The sequence below is a fragment of the Anabrus simplex genome, chromosome 2, assembly GCF_040414725.1.
Source record: "Anabrus simplex isolate iqAnaSimp1 chromosome 2, ASM4041472v1, whole genome shotgun sequence".
NCBI lineage: Eukaryota > Metazoa > Arthropoda > Insecta > Orthoptera > Tettigoniidae > Anabrus > Anabrus simplex.
The window spans coordinates 811,721,589-811,742,568 of NC_090266.1; positions in this window are offsets into that span (position 1 = coordinate 811,721,589).

A 20,980-nucleotide genomic window follows, 5' to 3' on the forward strand; every position below is an offset into this window, starting at 1 on the left:
ACAGACAAACGAACAGACACGAAAGCTAAAAACTACCGATATAATCTCGGGTTGACTTAAAACGGATAAATATATCAAATTTTGTCGAAATAAATTACATTGCAGACAGCGGAACCACTAGATATCATTGTATATTTCTGTCGGATTTGATATTTTTGTGTTTTGTGTGAATATGAAAAGTAATGTGTTGGGACAAACACCCAGTCCCTAAATCACGGATATTAACCAGTCACGATTAAAATATCCGACGCAACAGGGAATCGAACCCGGTGCCCTCTGAACAGTAGACCTCAGCACTAACATCTCAGCCAAGGAGCCAGACAATAATGTAAAATCTCTGTATAAATGAATAATAATAAAAATAATTACCATACTATTTATCCTTTAATGTTAAGTACTTTAGGTACTGGTACTTTTAATTTTGCATTGAGGAATGTTTCATTACCTATGCTATAACTCCAGACGAAACATATTACCAAATATAACTAAGGATTGTTTAATAGGGGAACTACGGAACTACAGCTTCCATATTACTTGCATTTTATATTAATAATGATAATGGTAATAATTGTAACAGTACCATCGAAAGGGCCCTTCCCTAGTGGTAGGCAACTCTTCAAACGCCTGATAGAGGTGAAATCTTACCACAATATGGTGTATTTTCTGAAGAGTACTTGATTTTGAAGCATATTCACAAATGTCACTACTTATTATTTTCCAATTCCACCTAGGGGCTTGGAATGTCTATTGTTAATAGAGTATTGTAAATGTTTAGGGGTTGGCACAAGATAGCTCACGTCCTCTGTTTTACGTTTCCGCTACTGTGTTTTCAAATTAAATCAACCAATAATCGCCCAGCTCGCACCTATAAATAGGGGTAATATTGGACCATATGTATCTATCTGAATCTTGATCAGAGCAGTGATAAGTGCGGTTCTCCGCACAAGAGGCTAACAGAGGTCCCGGGGAGTTCTAAGGGAGGCAGCTGCATTACGTATTTTGTGCGTTTGGAAACGGGAAGATACCAGTGTTCACCTCTATCGTGTGACAGTTAGGGTTGAGCCAAGTTTACCTTAGGCCTATTTTAATGTAGATTGCCATCTTTTCACGTAGTTTGGTGACATGTAGGTTTCTAGGCTGTCTTTGTACGGATTATATGATATGGCGTTTGGCTTTTAGTGCCGAGAGGGTCCGAGGACATGTTCGGCTCGCCAGGTGCAGGTCTTTCGATTTGACTCCCGTAGGCGATCTGCTCGTCGTGATGAGGATGAAATGATGATGAAGACGACATATATACCCAGTCCCCGTGCCTGCGAAATTAACCAATGATGGTTAAAATTCCCGACCCTGCCGGGAATCGAACCCGGGACCCCTGTGGCCAAAGGCCAGCACGCTAACCATTTAGCCATGGAGCCGGACATTGTACGGAGTGCAATCATCCTAGTGGGTATCATGTAATGTCTTAAGGATGCACGATTGTGGACCCTCGTTTCCCTTGTTCACTTTGCTTCCTTGTCACTAAGCTTTTCTAACTTCTAAATATTCTATATGCATTTCGGTCTGTACTTTTCTTTCCAGTCTTAGGCACCAACGAAAATGGCTTATACTCTGTGTCACCAGGCCTTCTGCCTCATTAGGTTTTATGGTATGTCATATCACGGGATTGCTTGAATTAGTTAAGTATCCCATTGTACTTATTTCGGCATTTCTTATTTAATCTGTATCCAATAATATTCGCTGTTGTTATTTCCCATTTTCACACCAGGTAAATTCTGGGGGCTGTATTTTTAGTAGGGCCACGGTCACTTCCTTCCCTTTCATAGCTTTAAGGTCGTCATAAGACCTACTTGTGTTGGTGCGACGTCAAGCAAATCGTAAAAAAAGAAGAAGAACTGCTATCGTTCTTCGAGCTCATCCCATGGAGACATGACTGTAAATTTAAGAGAATAGCATGTCATGTCCGCGCTTTGACCGTGATCTAGCCCCAGTGGAAATAATCCTACGGATGACGTTCCTCCCAGCATTCGCTTATGTAGCTGCCTGAGTCAATCACTGGAAGGTATTCGGAAAGGGAAAATCTCTTGAATGGAGAATTTTTCCTCGTTCCTTCCAACCCCACGTAAACGATCCAACCATGAGAAAAACACCTTAGTAGATTCCTTGCATATAATCGCAAAATCTCATGTTACTGTACTGAAGGTCTTACAGCCGTGGAGAATGGTAACAGTTTCACGTTAACTCTCAAATAACCTATTGTATTTTAGAGAAATTATACGGTCTGTCGCAGCGTGTACAATGAAACTTCCAGTTTTCTGACTCGGAGTGACAAAGCAAAGGAGAGTTGATAATAAAAATAAAACTCTGGACTCATTATTCCCAGTGCGCTTTCCCTTCACAAACTAAATTTCAGTGCTGCAAGTGAACGAGGGAGTATTCACAGGGCTTTAACGCAGACCATTCTTCTGTGCGGCCCTCCACTTTCAGTTCCGCTCTAATTGCGACACATTCCGACGTACAGTTAGTTCCCTGTGGCTTACGAGATTAACGCCACAAACCTTCCTGGTCCATATTATGCAATAAAGATGCCTATTACTATTTGTATTAAATTCGTATATAACACAATACATATACCAATGTTCGTAGGTTTCTTGATTAATTCGATGCCTATAGACGAAATCACTTTAACGGACAGTCCTTCCGTTTACTAATAATCGAGGGGTAATGGTAATTCGGTGGACAGAAGGGACTGTCACTTCTAATCCGATGTCGGTTACTTTGGACTGTTTGTGTTCCATGTCCGGACAGTACAGACTAATGACGTGCCACAGACCATCCCCTACCCCTGCGCTGTAGGACTGTGACTGTCACAACCAAGGGTATTGGTTCATTTAATGAGACTGGGTCACTAGTGTGATACAGTGTAGATAACAATTCTATTAACTATTGTTTTGCTGTTGTTACCAGTTTATGTCTATAGCAGACGCAACTGGAATAGTTGAGGGTTGAAATCCCCCATGACGCGTTCACATTTACATGGTTTCCTGCCTCTGACTTACGAATGTTTTCAATTATTTCCTAGTTCCCCACTGTGTTTGCTTACTAAGGAATTTTAAAGAATTAGTTTGTCACAGGCTAATAAATACCATATCATGACTTGTGTAAGAACAACTCTATTTGTTATGATTTCAAACAAGAATTTTACTTAATATTCTTTCACAACAAATGGTAGATGTATTCGGGCTTTGTGCTTCAATTAATAAATGAACTGTGCTGTAGCTTTGTAAGTTGTGATTGTTGTGTTCTGTGGAGTATCATTCTAAATAATGTATGTTTCAGGATGAGTATTAAGAGACTGCCTGCTGAAGGCATCAAATGTTCTCCCCGTCCCATCAAACGAAGTACTGAATATTTCTTTTAGATGGCAAACGATGTAGCATGTGCTAAAACACTACATTCTAAACATCAGTAAAATCCTCTGAAAAACTCATATTTTATTAAATCGAGAAAAAGACCAAAATTTCTAATTCAATTGAAGACCACTGCTTTTAGTCCATTTAAAAGCCGAAAATACAGAAGTATATTATTTATTCCCTAGTGCAAAAGTCTTGGCTGCAAGGTAGTATCGAAAGTGTGTTCATACATTAATTTGTGTGTCAATAACTTAATATGGCCGTCCCCGAGGTGTATAAATAGTGAGCCTGTATTTTACCCGCAGACGCCGCGTTCAGTTTCGGGCCAGGTCATGGATATTTGCCTGGATCTGCTGGTCTACTCAGCCTAAGTGATTGCAATTGAGGAGCTGTGTGACATTGAGATAGTGGCCCCGATCTAGAAAACGAAGAGTAACGGCCGAGAGTATTCCTTGTGCCGACCATACATTACCTCGTAATCTGCAACCCTTCGGGTGGAGCAGCGGTCGCTTGGTAGGCCATGGCCCTTCGGGGCTGTTGCGCCATGGTATTTGGTTTGGTAACTTAATATGACCTCCCTGAGTATTGGAAATAATCTGTAATGTTACCTGTTTAACATCCCTTGAATTGCAATATACTGTATTGGTGATTTAGCTGCTCACCGTTTTAATAAAAAGCACGATGCAGTGCAAAGTCATCTCCGTACAGGAGTGGTGGAGTAGAGTGATCAGCTCAAGGCCCGGCTACCTTTGCCTCCAGAAACCAATCTGGTGTTCATTTTTGGTGTGCACTGAATGAACCTCAGGGCTATGTGCACCTCCGGAAGTAGAATTTTTTTCTTAAGCTTTTCCACTTCCTGGCGGGGAATTGAACCCACGTTCTTCCGGGTAAACCACCTCGGCCAGGCAGCCCCGTCAACGCATTAATACATGTAGGGTTTTGGCAACGCTAAGGCAGGGAAGGAAGGAAGGAAGGAAGGAGGAAAGAGGTCGTATTTGCTCCGTTAGAAAATTTGAAAACGCGGAAAACTTGGTGTGGTTTGAAACCACTGTCTTCCGAAAGTACGTTTACAGCAACACGACTAATACTATGTAGACAGCTCACTCGGTTTTGTAAATTTTTAGAATACCAGAGAATTGCCATGAAAAGACGTGCCACTCTGCATTTACTGATACCTATCTCGCGCAGTTAAGTGCTGTTGGACATCAACCAACTGTATCTGGATTCGATCATGCAACTATGAACGTAAAAGGCGAGTGCCTAACCAACTACGGGGAAGGGTGGTGCTGAAAGAAAAACCTACGACCTCTTTTCCAGGCAATGACCGGGTCAGGGATAGGATGAATGAAGCCCCCCAACTTGCGGCGAGTATAGGAATTGTGCCGCCTGGCGAGGCCTTTCACACTCCTCTGGGGAAATGATTAATGACTGACAGATGAAATGAAATGATAGTGGAGAGTGTCGCCGGAATGTAAAATGTCAGGGAAAACCAGTGTACCCGGAGGAAATCCTGTCCCGCCTCCGCTTTGTCCAGCACAAATCTCGCATGGAGTGACCGGGATTTGAACCACGGTATCCGGCGCGCTGCCGCCTGAGTCATGGAGGCTCAAGGGTGGTGCTATGCAGCATGATTTAATTAATGCATTTCTCCATGAAATTAGCATAAACGTTTAGAATAAGATTTCTTGAGAAAATTACTACACGTTTAAAAGGTGTGTTTGCAGTTCCAGCTTCCTAGGTGATCATCAAATTGCTAAAAATCCTGGTATGGGCGGACAGACCTACAGAAAGCCACTATGTGAACACTTACCAATCGAAACCCCACATATCTAGACGGGAAGAACAACTTTAGTGTACTGAATATGTGAGGACTAGCAAAACAGTCTCAGAAATATGAGCGTTGCTGCTTGTGTTGTATCTCATTTCGTACTTTCCCGAAAACCATGGATCATTCTTGAAATCCTTCTGCCATTCAGCTGCAGTAAGTGCTCGAAATTGATTCTCGTTGTTCTTGTGAATTTCAAACAAAACTGCCATCTGTCATTTGCAGGCTTGTAGACATGGTTCCTTTGGAGTCCTAGTACCAAAACTTCACCGAAGTATTCAAGAGTATTCTCTCTCCGAAGTACAGTGGTGGATAGCCTGCAAGCACGGAAAATTTGTTCTATATTCATTGTGTCGCTAGACGTGAAATCCAGGCTGTTCTCTTGGTCGCCTCTACGGAGAGGAAACTTCACATTCTGTTAGACGCTTCGATAAACTACTAAAATATCTGCAGGCAGAGGCTGAAATTATGACATGGTAAGAGCCAGTCAAGTGGAAAGAGAGCGGCAGAGCCAGCAAACACACATGGGAGCGCTGATGGTCAGTTTATCAACACAAGGAGGCTTAAGTATATTTGTAGAAGTGCCGCATCCTTATGTGCATAGGCGAACGCTTCTGCAGTTAGTTGTAGAGCGCATGTGTAAGCTCCCCACTAGTTATCGTGGACCACCGCACAGATGGCATTGGCTACACCTGTGCCTCTCCGTGCAATTAACAGAGGCATATACAGTACTATCATTGCCTCTATGTACGTAAAAAGTGATACATGCAACTCACGTTTAAATATGTAGCTGTCTTGGAAGTAGCCAGTTCTCTTCGTGTCTCCTTTGTGCGGCAGAGGAACAGACACTTCAGGGGGTGAAATGCAAGTTAGGCAGCATACACAACATATGATCTTCACAGAACCCCAATTGCAAGGACCTCATTTTAATAACATCTATACTATCCAAACACTCAAAAACATCAACATTAAAAACCACTAACATACGATAGCTTTTCCGCAACAACAGTTTTCACTCGTAACATCACATAATAAACACTTTCCGATACATACATAGGATATGTTTCGCTCTGTATAGACCAGTAATCTTTAATTCGTGTCAGCAAAGCAGGTACCGACACATTATCAATTAGTTTGCCGTGGAGTAAAGGTGAACATAATGTACAGTGCATTACTTTTGAAATATTTCGCACTATATATCAGACTAAATGATACTTTAAAGTATGCATTGCCAAAACTCTGCTCGCTGAAGTCAGGTAAATTGTTTTCTCAGTCCGGTTTTTTAATATCATCGTCAGGATTCACAATTTTCTCCCTGATTTTATCTTCAGCTTTTGGTTTCACGTTACGACTGTCGTACTCAATTGCTCTTGGGAGAATACGCAAATGATTGTTAAGAGACGTTAAGGGGGATTTAACTCGCAACACACAGTTTCCGCCGGAGGAAATGGACTACAATAAATGTAAATGTGGAAAGTATGTAGTGGATGGATGATCGTCATAATTTAGTGACCGTAAGATACTGAAATAGCATTCTAAGGGATCTTGATTAAATTTTCCTGTCAAAGTGGAGCTGTAATTGTTTTCTCAGAAGTATACAGACAATTTTAAAGTGCTTTCTAAGTAACTCTGAACGATTCCAGTGTTCTTTGCAAAGCGAGTGTATTTTGAGTATCTCTGGGGATGTTCTGACACTTCACGAGAGTCCTATGTGCCCGTTATCCTTTATACAGTGCTCTAATAAGGATGGATGAATTTAATGCGTCAATCTGGCAGTTTAAATTACTTGTGAAAATTTCCGTTGCTTTACTGGCTTCTGAACCACCTTGAATTAATGCCCAGATAGAATTCTTTTTTATTAGCGATGGATCTACTGAATAGTTGAAATGCCAGCCTTATATTCTATTAAATTGTTGAAAAGAGATTGGATCATAATAATAATAATAATAATAATAATAATAATAATAATAATATTAATAATAATAATAATATGGTCTGAGGTATCGTGTGCCAGCATTTTAATTTGACGGTATCTGGCTGTCTGTTCGTCAATTTCCACGTTCCGTCTTACTCTAAGGCCTACTAGCTGGCAGAGTAAAGCGAATCTCTCTGGGGCGTCCATGGATGAGTTTTAATTAATTTTGTCGGGTAGACACCAAATATGTCACCGGAGATCTTTCACACGCCGATGTCCTAAGACATGGAACTTCGAATTGACTTTTTCTTCGCCCTCCAAAAATCCGACTAACCCTGCCGGTTTTGAACCCGTTATCTTGGGGTCTAGAAGCCGACACACTACTCGAAAATGAGATTCCTCCAGGCCTGCGAAATACCTCTCCAATTCGGCTGTCAGTTCTTCCCTTATAGAAAATCTCCGTCCAACGAGGAAAATTTTCAGCTTGGGGAATATATGAAAGTCTGATGGTGCCAAATCGGGTGAATAAGGTGGGTGTGGCAACAATTCGTTCCCCAGTTCATGAAGTTTTGCCATGGCAATAACACTTGTGCGCGGCGGAGCGTTGTCCCGATGAAGGATGACCCTTTTCCTTACCAAACTAGGCCTTGTTTCGCGTATCCTTTCCTGTAGTTGGTCTAGGAGGTTTGCATAGTAATGCTCCGTAATTATTTGGCCAGTAGGAAGATAATCTATCAGCAGATTGCCTTTTGCATTCCAGAAAACTGAGGCCATGACCTTTCCGGCCGAACGCACTGCCTTTGCTTTCTTTGGTGGTGGTGAATCAGCATGTTTCCACTGCTTAGACTGTTGTTTAGTCTCTGGGGTATAGTAGTGGATCCAAGTTTCATCTGTAGTCACAAACCGGCGCAAAAAATCTTGTTGGTTGCACTGAAACCGGGCTAGACTTTGTTCGGACATTTCCAATCTGGTGCGTTTATTTTCCAATGTCAAGAGCCGCGGCACCCATCTTGCGGATAATTTTTTCATACCCAATTCTTCGGTTAAAATATAATATACCCGTTCAGAAGACATCCCTACAGCTTCAGCAATCTCCCGCACTTTCAGTCGACGATCCTCCATGACCATTTTATGCACTTTTGCGATAAATTCTGGAGTCGTAACACTTTTTGGCCGTCCACTACGCGGATCATCATCCAAGCTCTCCCGACCAAATTTAAACTCGCTGGTCCACTTGGCAACAGTTGAAAATGAAGGAGCAGAGTTCCCCAGAGTGTTCTGAAAGTCGGCATGAATTTCCTTTGCTTTCATACCTTTCTTTACAAAGTATGTCAGTTTTTTCCATTGTCACAAATCACTACGCGGGAACAACAACAAAGAGTCGTCACTACCACACTCATGTAGCGAGAGCACTGACGCGCCACGTGTTCACTCACAAAGGATGTGTGATTATTGCGTGGGAACCTCATTGCTCTAGCACTGACATCTAGCGGTGATTCCGAGAACTTTTCAAACCGTCCTCGTATCACGAAATTGTCAGTTTCTGGTAAAAAAAAGCCTAGAGAAAATTATTGCCTCTATAAATACATGGCATTTTTAGTCTACATCAACCACTGTCGAGACATCCAGAATAATCAGGGTTGGGACATGCATAAGGCTGGAGAGAACTTGGGAGTGAAATGGTTAAACAATGGCCATAACCACCGGGAGACTTAATTTTTAAAAATATAAGAGAATCGAAGTAAAATTCATCTCTCCATCAGATTCTTTTTTACTTTTCACTTGACATTTAAATTTTTTTTGTATCAGATGTCCTTTTCTGCTTTTTTCTGAAAGAGGCGAATTGTTTGGGTTGTATAAAAGTGCTTTTCGATTTTATATCTGAATTTATTTTCACGCAAATGCAGTACATTTTAGCTTTAGCGACATTTAGTTCTGTATTCTACTGAAGTAACGTATCTGACCCTTCAATCCTTTCTTTAACCAAGCAATTGTTTTCCAAGCATTTGTGGCATCAGGCCTATCTTCAACTGCTAAGCTTACGGACGATCGCTGTCATTTTTGTTCTATTAGGGCTTTCAATAGACATCTGTTCTCTGGCGGAAGGACCGCCACACTCTCCATTCGGCTTATGGTTAGTTCTATACGCTACGGTTAGTTGTATTATGTATTTCGTGAAACTATAAGTACACTAAATTAAATTGAGATAAATATGTGGTTTCATTGATTCTCCACGGATGTACAAGTAGTTTTCATATAAATATATTCTCATCCTCACTGCGATGACGGAAATTTCTAATGTGTTGAGATTAGCTTATATTGCTTCCATACCACTTCAGAAGAATCGAGCACACTCTGTAAGTGTATGGGCGCGTAAGGTTATGATATAAAATTGAAAGTACTCATGAGAGTTTGAAATACAGAGAAAAATCGGAGAAACCAGTACGTCCATAGAAGAATTAATTTGGAGCAAAGCATGCAGCGATGGAATAATTGTTCTATGAATAAACTGCTGATAGCTTAAGTGAGCGAGATAGAGGAATGCAGATATCAATGGAAACATCTGGCAGAGAAATATAGTAGAAGATGTCATTGGAAAAATTAAACATGGAAGGAAGGAAGGAAGGAAGGAGGGAAGGAAGGAAGGAAGGAGGGAAGGAAGGAACTGCAACGGCAACTAAGAAAATCCAACGATATTTGGGAAAGAATGTTAGATTCAATTCTTAATTATGAGGAATTTTAAATGAAGGCTTCCTAGCTTCGGAATATTTACTAGAAATTATCTTCATCTTTACACAGACAATATAAAACATAGATATAGAGAGTTTGGCCCACTAAATAATCTTTACTTATGAAATTAAAGTCCGTTGAAAGGAGCATTCCAGCCCTAACCAATATAGAAGAAATTTCGTGAATTTTTAGTTCGCGGTCCAATTGGATTCCTAGCTCCAAAAATGTCAACGCAAACCACCAATGGCAATCTTAAGGAAAAACTCTCTTAATCCTACGCCACTAGTCAGCATATTTCGTGCTCTGATATGTCATAATTCCGAGCAGCCGGACTCCCCGTTCCGCGGCCACTGCGTAATGAGCGCGGTGTGGCAGGTACGTGCCGATAAGGTTTAACTGAACACCAGGAGGTCTCTTCGGGAAGCAAACGTAATGGTTTTAAGCTCAAACACGTCTTAATTAAAGAATTGAGTAAGTGTTGACTGAATGTGGGTACATGTAGAAGGCAATTCGCTTGTAGTGACACATTTTAAGGCCAATCACGTGTACGGTGTAAGGGTATATCGAACAAATTTTACAATGCCGGTTGATTGTCCACACAAATCCTGAATTTATGTTCCATCTTCCCTGAAACGGTTTCTAACGAATTATGTCCCTGTGAGATACATAAACTCGCTCCCGTCGGAAAGTTCCTGACCTGCTTGACTCACGCAAGAGTACAGTGTACGTCAGTTATTCCGAGTGATAAAGGTTTCTGACGAGCTTGGACGGAACTCAAAGGTGAAACTATTGGAAATGAAAAGCTGTTTGAGGAAAATTCAGAAATTGAATTTACGCAAGTCTTACGAAATTATCATATTCATGAAGAGGCTCTTTGGATTAGCACTACTGAAATCAGAAGAAACAGGGGACAATTTTGCTAACGAGCAATATCATTGCTGATAATCCTAACTCTGTTTGAAATGGGAAGGATTTTCTTTATCTGAATGGCTGCAGGCGAATTCAAGTGTTTAAACGTGAATGCGATGGAAATCTCAGGGGCGAATTCGTGAAAACCCCTACAATTACTTATCTTATCGCCCTTTTTGTGTCGGACCATAAATAATTTTAATAATTACTATTTTGTTAACTTTTTAGAATTTTCCAACTGTATTCAGTTCCAGTATAATTTCATTGTGCGATAGTTTCGATTGTTACTGAACTCTGGAAGCGAATAACCAGTCTGCTCAGCTCAAAGTTTAGGTCGTATTCAGTACAGGAACTGGACTTTTACTGGGAGGTGACTGACAATTTGAATTAGTTATTAAACGTGTACGCAAATTGGATGGGAATATCCTGTGAATGACTTTGTGAGCATTAGTAAAGTTATTAATTTTTATTTTAGAATACGTCTACAGTTCTATTAGCCATAACAGTCCTTTGCTGTTTTTTTTCCTTCTTTTGTTTGACACTCGATGTTTGAGACATCATATTCATCAGATCCGTTGGTTCATATGTTAATCTGTGTTAATATGGGACTTGGAATAATGTAACTCAGTATCACATTTAATTCAATGTGAAGGCCTCAGGGAAATACGCTCTATGGACGAACGCTCTAATGCTGTACCGATGAAAAGTCAAGACCACATTCAAATACCATGAAAAGTCAGCTAGAAAATAAACGCCTGGCCATAAAATTCAATGAATACGAGTGAACACTTCCATTTAGTAGCATATATTTCACCGGATTTCCTTGAGTTTGACCAGATATTGTAGGAATACTGAACGAGTGGCTGCGCGGTTTGGGTCACGTAGCTATCAGCTTGTATTTGGGAAGTAGTGGGTTCGAATCCCACTGCCAGTAACCCTGAAGGTGGATTTCCATGGTTTTCTCATTTCACACCAGGCAAATTCTGGGGCTTGACCTTAATTACGGCCATTGTTGCTTCCCTCCCAAACCTAGCCCTTTCCTATCCCATCGTCACCGTTTCGGTGCAACGTGAAGGAAATTGGAAAAAAATGTGGAATTTACGAATTTCTAAATATTCGAAAGCCACTCCAAAATATCGTCAATTTGAGATAAGGGATGTAATTTTTGCTTACAACCATTGCAGCTGTTACCACCGAGATCTTGCGAGATGTGGAATTCGATGGGCCTTTCTCAGGGATCAAAGTGTAGCAAGTTATGCCGGATTTTTTTCGCTCTTCTGTATTTCCAAAGTTTACTCAGATGGAATAATTTCATTCGCCGATCTCATATTTACCACGAACACACTGTCGGCAGCACTATTTATTTATTTATTTATTTATTTATTTATTTATTTATTTATTTATTTATTTATTTATTTATTTATTTATTTATTTATTTATTTATTTATTTATTTATTTTTTATTGATTGATTGATTGATTGATTGATTGATTGATTGATTGATTGATTGATTGATTTATTTATTTATTTATTTATTTATTTATTTATTTATTTATTTATTTATTTATTTATTTATTTATTTATTTATTTATTTATTTATTTATTTATTTATTTATTTATTTATTTATTTTATTTATTTATACGTTGTTTGGAAGTTGTGTTGTTAACTATTGTGTAAATAGAATTCTTGGTCTCATACTTCTGGCCAGTATTAATGTACGTTAATTTACACCCAAGACCTTCCAGATTGCATTCCCCCAGCCCTGTCGTCAATTGTGATTTAATGCCCTTGAATAGTAAATTTGGCCCTTGAAAGTTATTGTTCTCTTAGATATTTGTCGTAAGTTTATGCTGTCATGGCATGTTTAAAGTGAAGTGCAATACATGTACAGCAAAACTCCCCAATAGCGCACACCTGCGGGGACGTATATTGTCTCTATTTTTGACAAGTTTCGTTATTAAGAAAAAAAAATCAAAATTTAGTATCCCATAAAACCAAAAATCAAGTCCTGTGGTTTTTGGACTTGTTTCCTCTTATTCATAATACTCTGTTTCTAACTGCATGACTTTACGATGTCAGGTCAGGAAAATTTCAGGGCAAACTGACAGCCACTTACTGTATTTACACTCATTTATTTTAAATGTTCATGAAATACCAGAATAAGGAAGTTTCACTATAACACTATGCCTTCTGCATCAGTTCAAATATGTGAAGTATAGTAAATGGTGTCCATAAAGGACACTAGGTATTGATTAGGTGGAAAACTCTCATCCTTCATACTTGTGTGCTCAAACTGTCAATACGGACCATGAAGCTGATAGATTATAGTAACCTTAGTAATTGGAAAATGTTGGTCTTTTTGACACCGAAAATGCTGTTTACTTGATCCATAAGCATTTCAAGGTCATTTGAAATTCGTAATCCGCCTGCGTCACCTTCGTTCATCAAGAAGTTGAGTCCGGCTCCATGGCCTTTGGTCACAGAGGTCGCGGGTTCGATTCCCGGCTGGGTCAGGAATTTTAACCATAATTGGTTAATTTCGTTGGCACTGGGGCTGGATGTATGTGACGTCTTCATCATCATTTCATCTTCATAACGACGCGCAGGTCGCCTACGGGACTAACTTGTCCTCGGACACTCCCGGCACTAAAAGCCATATGCCATTTCATTTCATTTCATTTCATTTCATCAAGAAGTAGAGCTTCAGCTCTCTTATTCATTTTACAGCTTGATTTGCATTTAGAAAGCACTGTTTGCACTCTATGAGAGCTGTTATTTTCGAAGTTAGTGTCCGTTAACAAATGGCCGCGTCCTTTTTAAGAATGACCGTTGTTAAGAAGATATTTTCCCCTAAGAGTCACGGTTATTATGCCGGAGATTTGAATACTGTCCGATATTAACGAGTGTCCGCTACTCAGAAGTGTCGGTTAAGAGCAGTTTCACTGTACATAGGAATTCTTGATTTTTATTTTTTATTTTCGATTGGCTCTAGTTACTGTCTACACTTCCGAACTCCATTTTAAAACGTCTCATCGTGTAGTTGGTTCGTGGTGTTGTATATGCTCTCTCCACGGTCCTCTTACTTCTGGACGCGTCAAATGCAATGGACAATGTCGTTGAGAAAGGAGTCGAGTTGATTGATGCGCTCGTCGGAAAGAGCTCCCTGTGTTGCCTCCCAATCAAGCCACCCTGCTTAGTATTCTAGAGACTAACGGTTCATATCACCGCTGGGCCGACCATGGCGAATTAGTTTATCTACTTCACTCCCCACTTACCACCAGCCGTCTTCTATCTCACGTCTTACCCAACACACGTTCACATTTCAATAAGAGGGAATTAAACTTGCACCAACTCTTCTTTACCTCCGTAGGCTAACTTGATAATAGTAGCCTGCAGTACATATATTTTGTTGAGGGCTGTCAGAAGAGAAGATTAATATGAACATTTCCTGTGTGTTCTAAGTTGTCAATGCACAGCTCACTTTGGTGGTAGATGAGGGCGAAGACTCAGGTGCATTATTGCAGACCGATTCTATTAAAATCTAAACGAACCCTATGTTCGGTCTTAAAGGGGCGTACGTGAAGCATTCTTTTGCACTGACGGCAAGTAAGGGATCCTTCCGGTGAATTTAACACATACAGGATCTAGCCTATTTTTAAATACGAACTCATCCATAACATACATTTTTGGACGTTAGACTTTCATTGCTCTACTCTTAAAGCGAACAAAATGACATTGTGCTAAACGCATATACACTAGCGGATCAAGGGAGCAGTTTTTTGAGGGGTTTGGGTAATCAACCATGAGACCAAACCGGTAAGACAATTTGTCAGGAAGAAGTTTTTCTGGGCATTTAAAAGTGCTTCTAGACACCTGAAAGAAAAGAATTTTGTCAATCAATGTACTTGATATGCAGACTGGGGTAATATCCCTAATGGCAACTTTCAATCGAAATAGATAGATAGATAGATAGATAGATAGATGCAAGTTGCTTTACGTCGCACCAACACAGGTAGGTCTTATGGCGACGATGTAGAACTAGGAGTGCGAAGGAAGCGGCCGTGCCCTTAATTAAGGTACAGCCCTAGCATTTGCCTGGTGTGAAAATGGGAAACCACGGAAAACCATCTTCAGGGCTGCCGACAGTGGGGTTTGAACCCACTATCTCCCAAATACTAGTTACTGGCCGGAACAAACGAAATAAAAATGAAAATAATAATCTGTGAGTTCAGCTTTCAGGTGCAGGCATATTGAAGTGACTCATCTATGCTGCATGCGTGTCAATTTAGACGTTCCTTTATACTCTGTATACTCTGTTAGATCGCAAGAGTGAATTGAAACTTTATTGGGTGGTCTATGGCTGAGTTTTAATTAATTCTGCGAGTAGGCACCAAATGTACCACCAGAGATCTTTAACATGCAGACAACGTGTGACATGGAGTGCTGAGGAATTTTTGTTTTTGCAGCCTTCAAAAATCAAACCAACGTTCTTGGGATCAAGAAGTTAACACTATACCCCTGATCAGCAGAGGTAGAAAAACAAAGGACTTAAAATGCCCCAAAACAAATAGATTTATGTATATAATATACATGGTGAGGACATGTAACTAATGTAGAACACGAGCAAAACGTATAACTGATTAAAAAGACGATAAACCAGTGAAATAGAATTACTACTAAATAAATTAACAACCAACTTGTACAAAATGACGCACCACTTTCTCCACTTAATATAATCTGTGTGCAGTAGACAGGAAAGTATTAGCAAATTACGTCACTCCTCACCATACTTAGTATGCCTGCACTCCTCAGAAGCCTTGTACGGAGTAATCAATGGACAAATGGATGAGGTTCCGCCCAGCCTTCAGACTGATGAGCTTAGGACTTGCGGTACCTACATACGGTATATATATAAAATAAGAGCCAACGAACAAACTACTAAGTTAACTAAGATATTCTCTCACCAGCACCCGAAACTTTCCAAAATGTTCATGAATAGGGTCTAAAATTTAGCAGTGGTGTGAGAAAGTACACAGTAAGAAAACCACCTTTATTCAAGGCTAATATGTGACAAGGTGGTTAACATTGTGACACAGAATACTCTTCTTAACTTTCGAATCCTACATCTTATTTATATGCGGTCTGGTATTACAAGGTGGGAAGTTTGCATGGTATTGTTGCATAAAGTACTGAGGAGCTCTGTTTCAGGAAGCTCACGTTGCATCTCCACTTAATGTTATGCAAGTTGTCACAGAGTCACCCCAATTGACGGTAAGCATATCTACTAATAAATATTTACAAGGCCATTATTTGTTTCCCAGGCTTGGCAAATCTCTCAATTACTTGAAGTATAAAATAATGCCTCTATGGATGAACAAACGCCAATCCCAATCTCGTGGTTGTCCTCAGTCATGATTGAATAACATGGAATTCTGGAAAAGATATCTCGATGCTTACGGGTAACCTGCACAATATTCGCAATTGCGTATGTAACAGGGGAAATTTACTCCTGTCATATTACTGAAGTACATGTAAAACTTTCATAGTGTACCCTTTCGCGGTATCAGTACATCAATAGATCATAATAGTCACGCAACATGACGTTAAAATGGAACAACTTGGATGAGGCCTTCGACCAGGCGCGGCATCGAAGACCCCTCCCACCCTACCAGCGTTACAAGGCACTGGCTGAGTCGATAGAGACATACGGGTCGCAGTCCGTCCTTACTGGGCTGTAATCTAATAATTACAGTAGGGGAAACATAATAATGAGAGGAATACCAACAAACTATGCAATGAGAATAATGAATTACGATTTTTTTAAAATTTTAATGCCGGAGAAAACACATGAATAATTTATACATGGATATGCCACCATATTAAACCTAAAAATTAGACACTGTAAACTTTTTTGAGTGTGTGACTGTCCTCTATAGTCCTTTCCCTAGAATTGCAGTTCACTCTGAAGATATTAAAAACACATTATGCACTAGTACCGTTGTACACAGAAACAATTGGATGATGGCGTATCTTGTATTACTAGCCTTATTTACATTATTAAATTATATATTCAATTAGCAAGTCGTCGTCCTATCGGCGAGAATTAACATCAGCTTTCGAATGAACCAGGTGAGACGTATTTGATATATGAGCTTGTCTAAAATATCTGAAAGTCGTCTCACTTATTAGAAAGAAAAACACCTATCTCGCTATCTCATGAAATAAGCAAATAATGCACATCGTATGTTCCAATGGGATGTCACTTAAATATATACACGAATTGGACATTTGTACAACGATGGTCCCTAAAGCGAATCATATTTACGAAACCAGAGAACAACACAGTATTCAAATACATATCACTCCTGTGAATAGAAGACAATAAATACACTCGACATTCACAATATAAATCATGGACGGGGGCGTCCGCCCGTAGCTGGTGGCAGCAGCATAACTGCCTCTGGTGCTGATGAGACATGAACTCATGTCCCGTGACAATTGTGAAGTGTGACTTCCACTCTGAAATCCCTAGTCGTTTTAATTATCATAAAGAAATGGGGGAGTTCTCTCATTTATTGGAATTGTAGGTCTACCCAACGGTGTTTATTTCTGACTGGTTGCATGTAATATCGATGCCGAAGAAGCAGAACGAGCCCTTTAACATTAAGTTCCTCCCACAGCGGCGACAGTATTCCGCACCCCTCCTTACCTGGCCGGACTTTAAATCTCACCGGCCAGCTGTGTACACTGTCCTCACACTGCAATTTCACTTTCAACAAAAGGGAACTCAGTCCCGTTATCTACCCACCTTGGCGTTTCGCTTTAAATATCATTATTCCTTGGATGCCACACGCATCAATTAAACACATCGGCTTGCATCTAGCCTAATTTATACCATTAGCGCGGGATATACCACATCGCGCATATCATTTACCCATGTGTGGGAGAAGGTTATATTTCAACAACACCGCATTCGATCTATTTCTCATCAGCTAGAGTAGCTCAGTCCCACTTCTCGGCATAATCAATACACGAGCATTATAGAAGGAAGAAAAGTCCTATCATCATCATCATCATCATCATCATCTGTTTACCCTCCAGGTTCAGTTTTTCCCTCGGACTTAGCGAGGGATCCCATCTCTACCGCCTCAAGGGCAGTGTCCTGGAGCTTCAGACTCTTGGTCGGGGGAAACAACAGGGGAGTATGACCAGTACCTCGCCCAGGCGGCCTCACCTGCTATGCTGACCAGGGGCCTTGTGGAGGGATGGGAAGATTGGAAGGGATAGGCAAGGAAGAGGGAAGGAAGCGGCCGTGGCCTTAAGTTAGGTACCATCCCGGCATTCGCCTGGAGGAGAAGTGGGAAACCACGGAAAACCACTTCCAGGATGGCTGAGGTGGGAATCGAACCCACCTCTACTCAGTTGACCTCCCGAGGCTGAGTGAACCCCGTTCCAGCCCTCGTACCACTTTTCAAATTTCGTGGCAGAGCCGGGAATCGAACCCGGGCCTCCGGGGGAAGTCCTATCATACGGGACAAAAATATGCTAACACTTACGTTCTAAATAAATTCACACATTATCACACTTCACTTGTTACACTGAGGTTTCTCCTTCACCATACTTAACTTATACAAGGGGATGACCTAACACACGTGCAGCATCTACTGCAGGAAACCCTTAAATATCTGGATGACTCATATTACTCGTATTTTTTATCGATGATACATGGAGTGATTTTTCCAAGAATATTAAAAAATTCCCTTCAATCCTATAGTGCCCCACGGTAAATCAAATCTAGGGTCTTAAATTATCATGCATGAATTCCCATATTAAACAAAGAAATACGGTCGCCGACCGTGAAGAAACATAAGTAGTAGCCCTATCAATAACTACTACCATACCTTTGAGAACAATGAAATCCTACCCTACATTTCTAAAGAATTTGTATTCATTAAATACACTGACTGACAGTGACAATCCAACACCAAGGAGGAGTGGTTCGAAAGGGATGAAAGTTGGGGAAAAACAGAGACGGCACGGATGAATAATTGATGTTTATTTCAAACCGATATGCAGGTTACACAATGCGCACGGCATCGACTCAGTAGGATGTAGGACCACCGCGAGCGGCGATGCACGCAGAAACACGTCGAGGTACAGAGTCAATAAGAGTGCGGATGGTGTCCTGAGGGATGGTTCTCCATTGTCTGTCAACCATTTGCCACAGTTGGTCGTCCGTACGAGGCTGGGGCAGAGTTTGCAAACGGCGTCCAATGAGATCCCACACGTGTTCGATTGGTGAGAGATCCGGAGAGTACGCTGGCCACGGAAGCATCTGTACACTTCGTAGAGCCTGTTGGGAGATGCGAGCAGTGTGTGGGCGGGCATTATCCTGCTGAAACAGAGCATTGGGCAGCCCCTGAAGGTACGGGAGTGCCACCGGCCGCAGCACATGCTGCACGTAGCGGTGGGCATTTAACGTGCCTTGAATACGCACTAGAGGTGACGTAGAATCATACGCAATAGCGCCCCAAAACCATGATGCCGCGTTGTCTAGCGGTAGTGCGCTCCACAGTTACTGCCGGATTAGACCTTTCTCCACGCCGACGCCACACTCGTCTGCGGTGACTATCACTGACAGAACAGAAGCGTGACTCATCGGAGAACACGACGTTCCGCCATTCCCTCATCCAAGTCGCTCTAGCCCGGCACCATGCCAGGCGTGCACGTCTATGCTGTGGAGTCAATGGTAGTTTTCTGAGCGGACGCCAGGAGTGCAGGCCTCCTTCAACCAATCGACGGGAAATTGTTCTTGTCTTGCACATGCTGAAGAATGGCGGTTGACGTGGCGTACGGGGCTGCCACCGCTTGGCGGCGGATGCGCCGATCCTCGCGTGCTGACGTCACTCGGGCTGCGCCTGGACCCCTCGCACGTGCCACATGTCGCTGCGCCAACCATCTTCGCCACAGGCGCTGCACCGTGGACACATCCCTATGGGTATCGGCTGCGATTTGACGAAGCGACCAACCTGCCCTTCTCAGCCCGATCACCATACCCCTCATAAAGTCGTCTGTCTGCTGGAAATGCCTCCGTTGACGGCGGCCTGGCATTCTTAGCTATACACGTGTCCTGTGGCACACGACAACACGTTCTACAATGACTGTCGGCTGAAAAATCACGGTACGAAGTGGGCCATTCGCCAACGCCGTGTCCCATTTATCGTTCGCTACGTGCGCAGCACAGCGGCGCATTTCACATCATGAGCATACCTCAGTGACGTCAGTCTACCCTGCAATTGGCATAAAGTTCTGACCACTCCTTCTTGGTGTTGCATTTGCTCTGTCAGTCAGTGTATTTACATTTTTACAGGATATAGACTTTCAAATATTTTTACAATACTCGTCTGCCTGGATCACCCCACAGCTCACCCAAGAAGGCACATCTAGTCGTTTAGTTGCACATTACGACTGCATCAGAAACCTGGAGTCCTGTGTTCGGCTACCGCTGGTTCGATGGCATGATGTCTTGACTCTTCGTACACTGTGGGAAGTTCTTGAGGTTCCACGGCGTCTTGATTAAGTACGTGCCTCCCGTCGATTCTCTTCTTCCTCGGAGACTAATGTCACTGGCACACAACACAATGAGGGAATCTGACTTAATTATAATTGTGATAATTGGCAACACATTATAATTTCTACAATCAGAGAGACTCATAGGCTCGAGTCCTCCAACCAAACACCGCTAATGTTTGTAACCCGTTGCTTTCCCTATTGACAGTCTATTCCACTGTCGGCAGTTTAGGCCCTAATTATCACATTCGCATTTTCACTGTTATTAGGAGTCCCAAATCTACCCTTACGAACGTGGTTTGACCTTGCCTAATTCAGCACTAGTTTATATGGGAGTACAGATCAGCTATTGCGTCTGGGGTTTTTAATCGATATCGCCCTGAGTTTACGCGTCGCCACTGAGCCGCACTTTCTCCTACAGCTGATCATTCATCATTATACGGTTATTGGATCTCCCATGTTACTGTATTTCCTCGGCAGTTAATACACTCGTGAATTTACTTACACGATTTCACAGACTACTAGCGTTTGATATTACGTTCTCTTTACTCATATATTTGTACACTTAAGCACTCCGCATATTATATGACCGTCATGGTTAGGGTTAAATACCGTACTCTG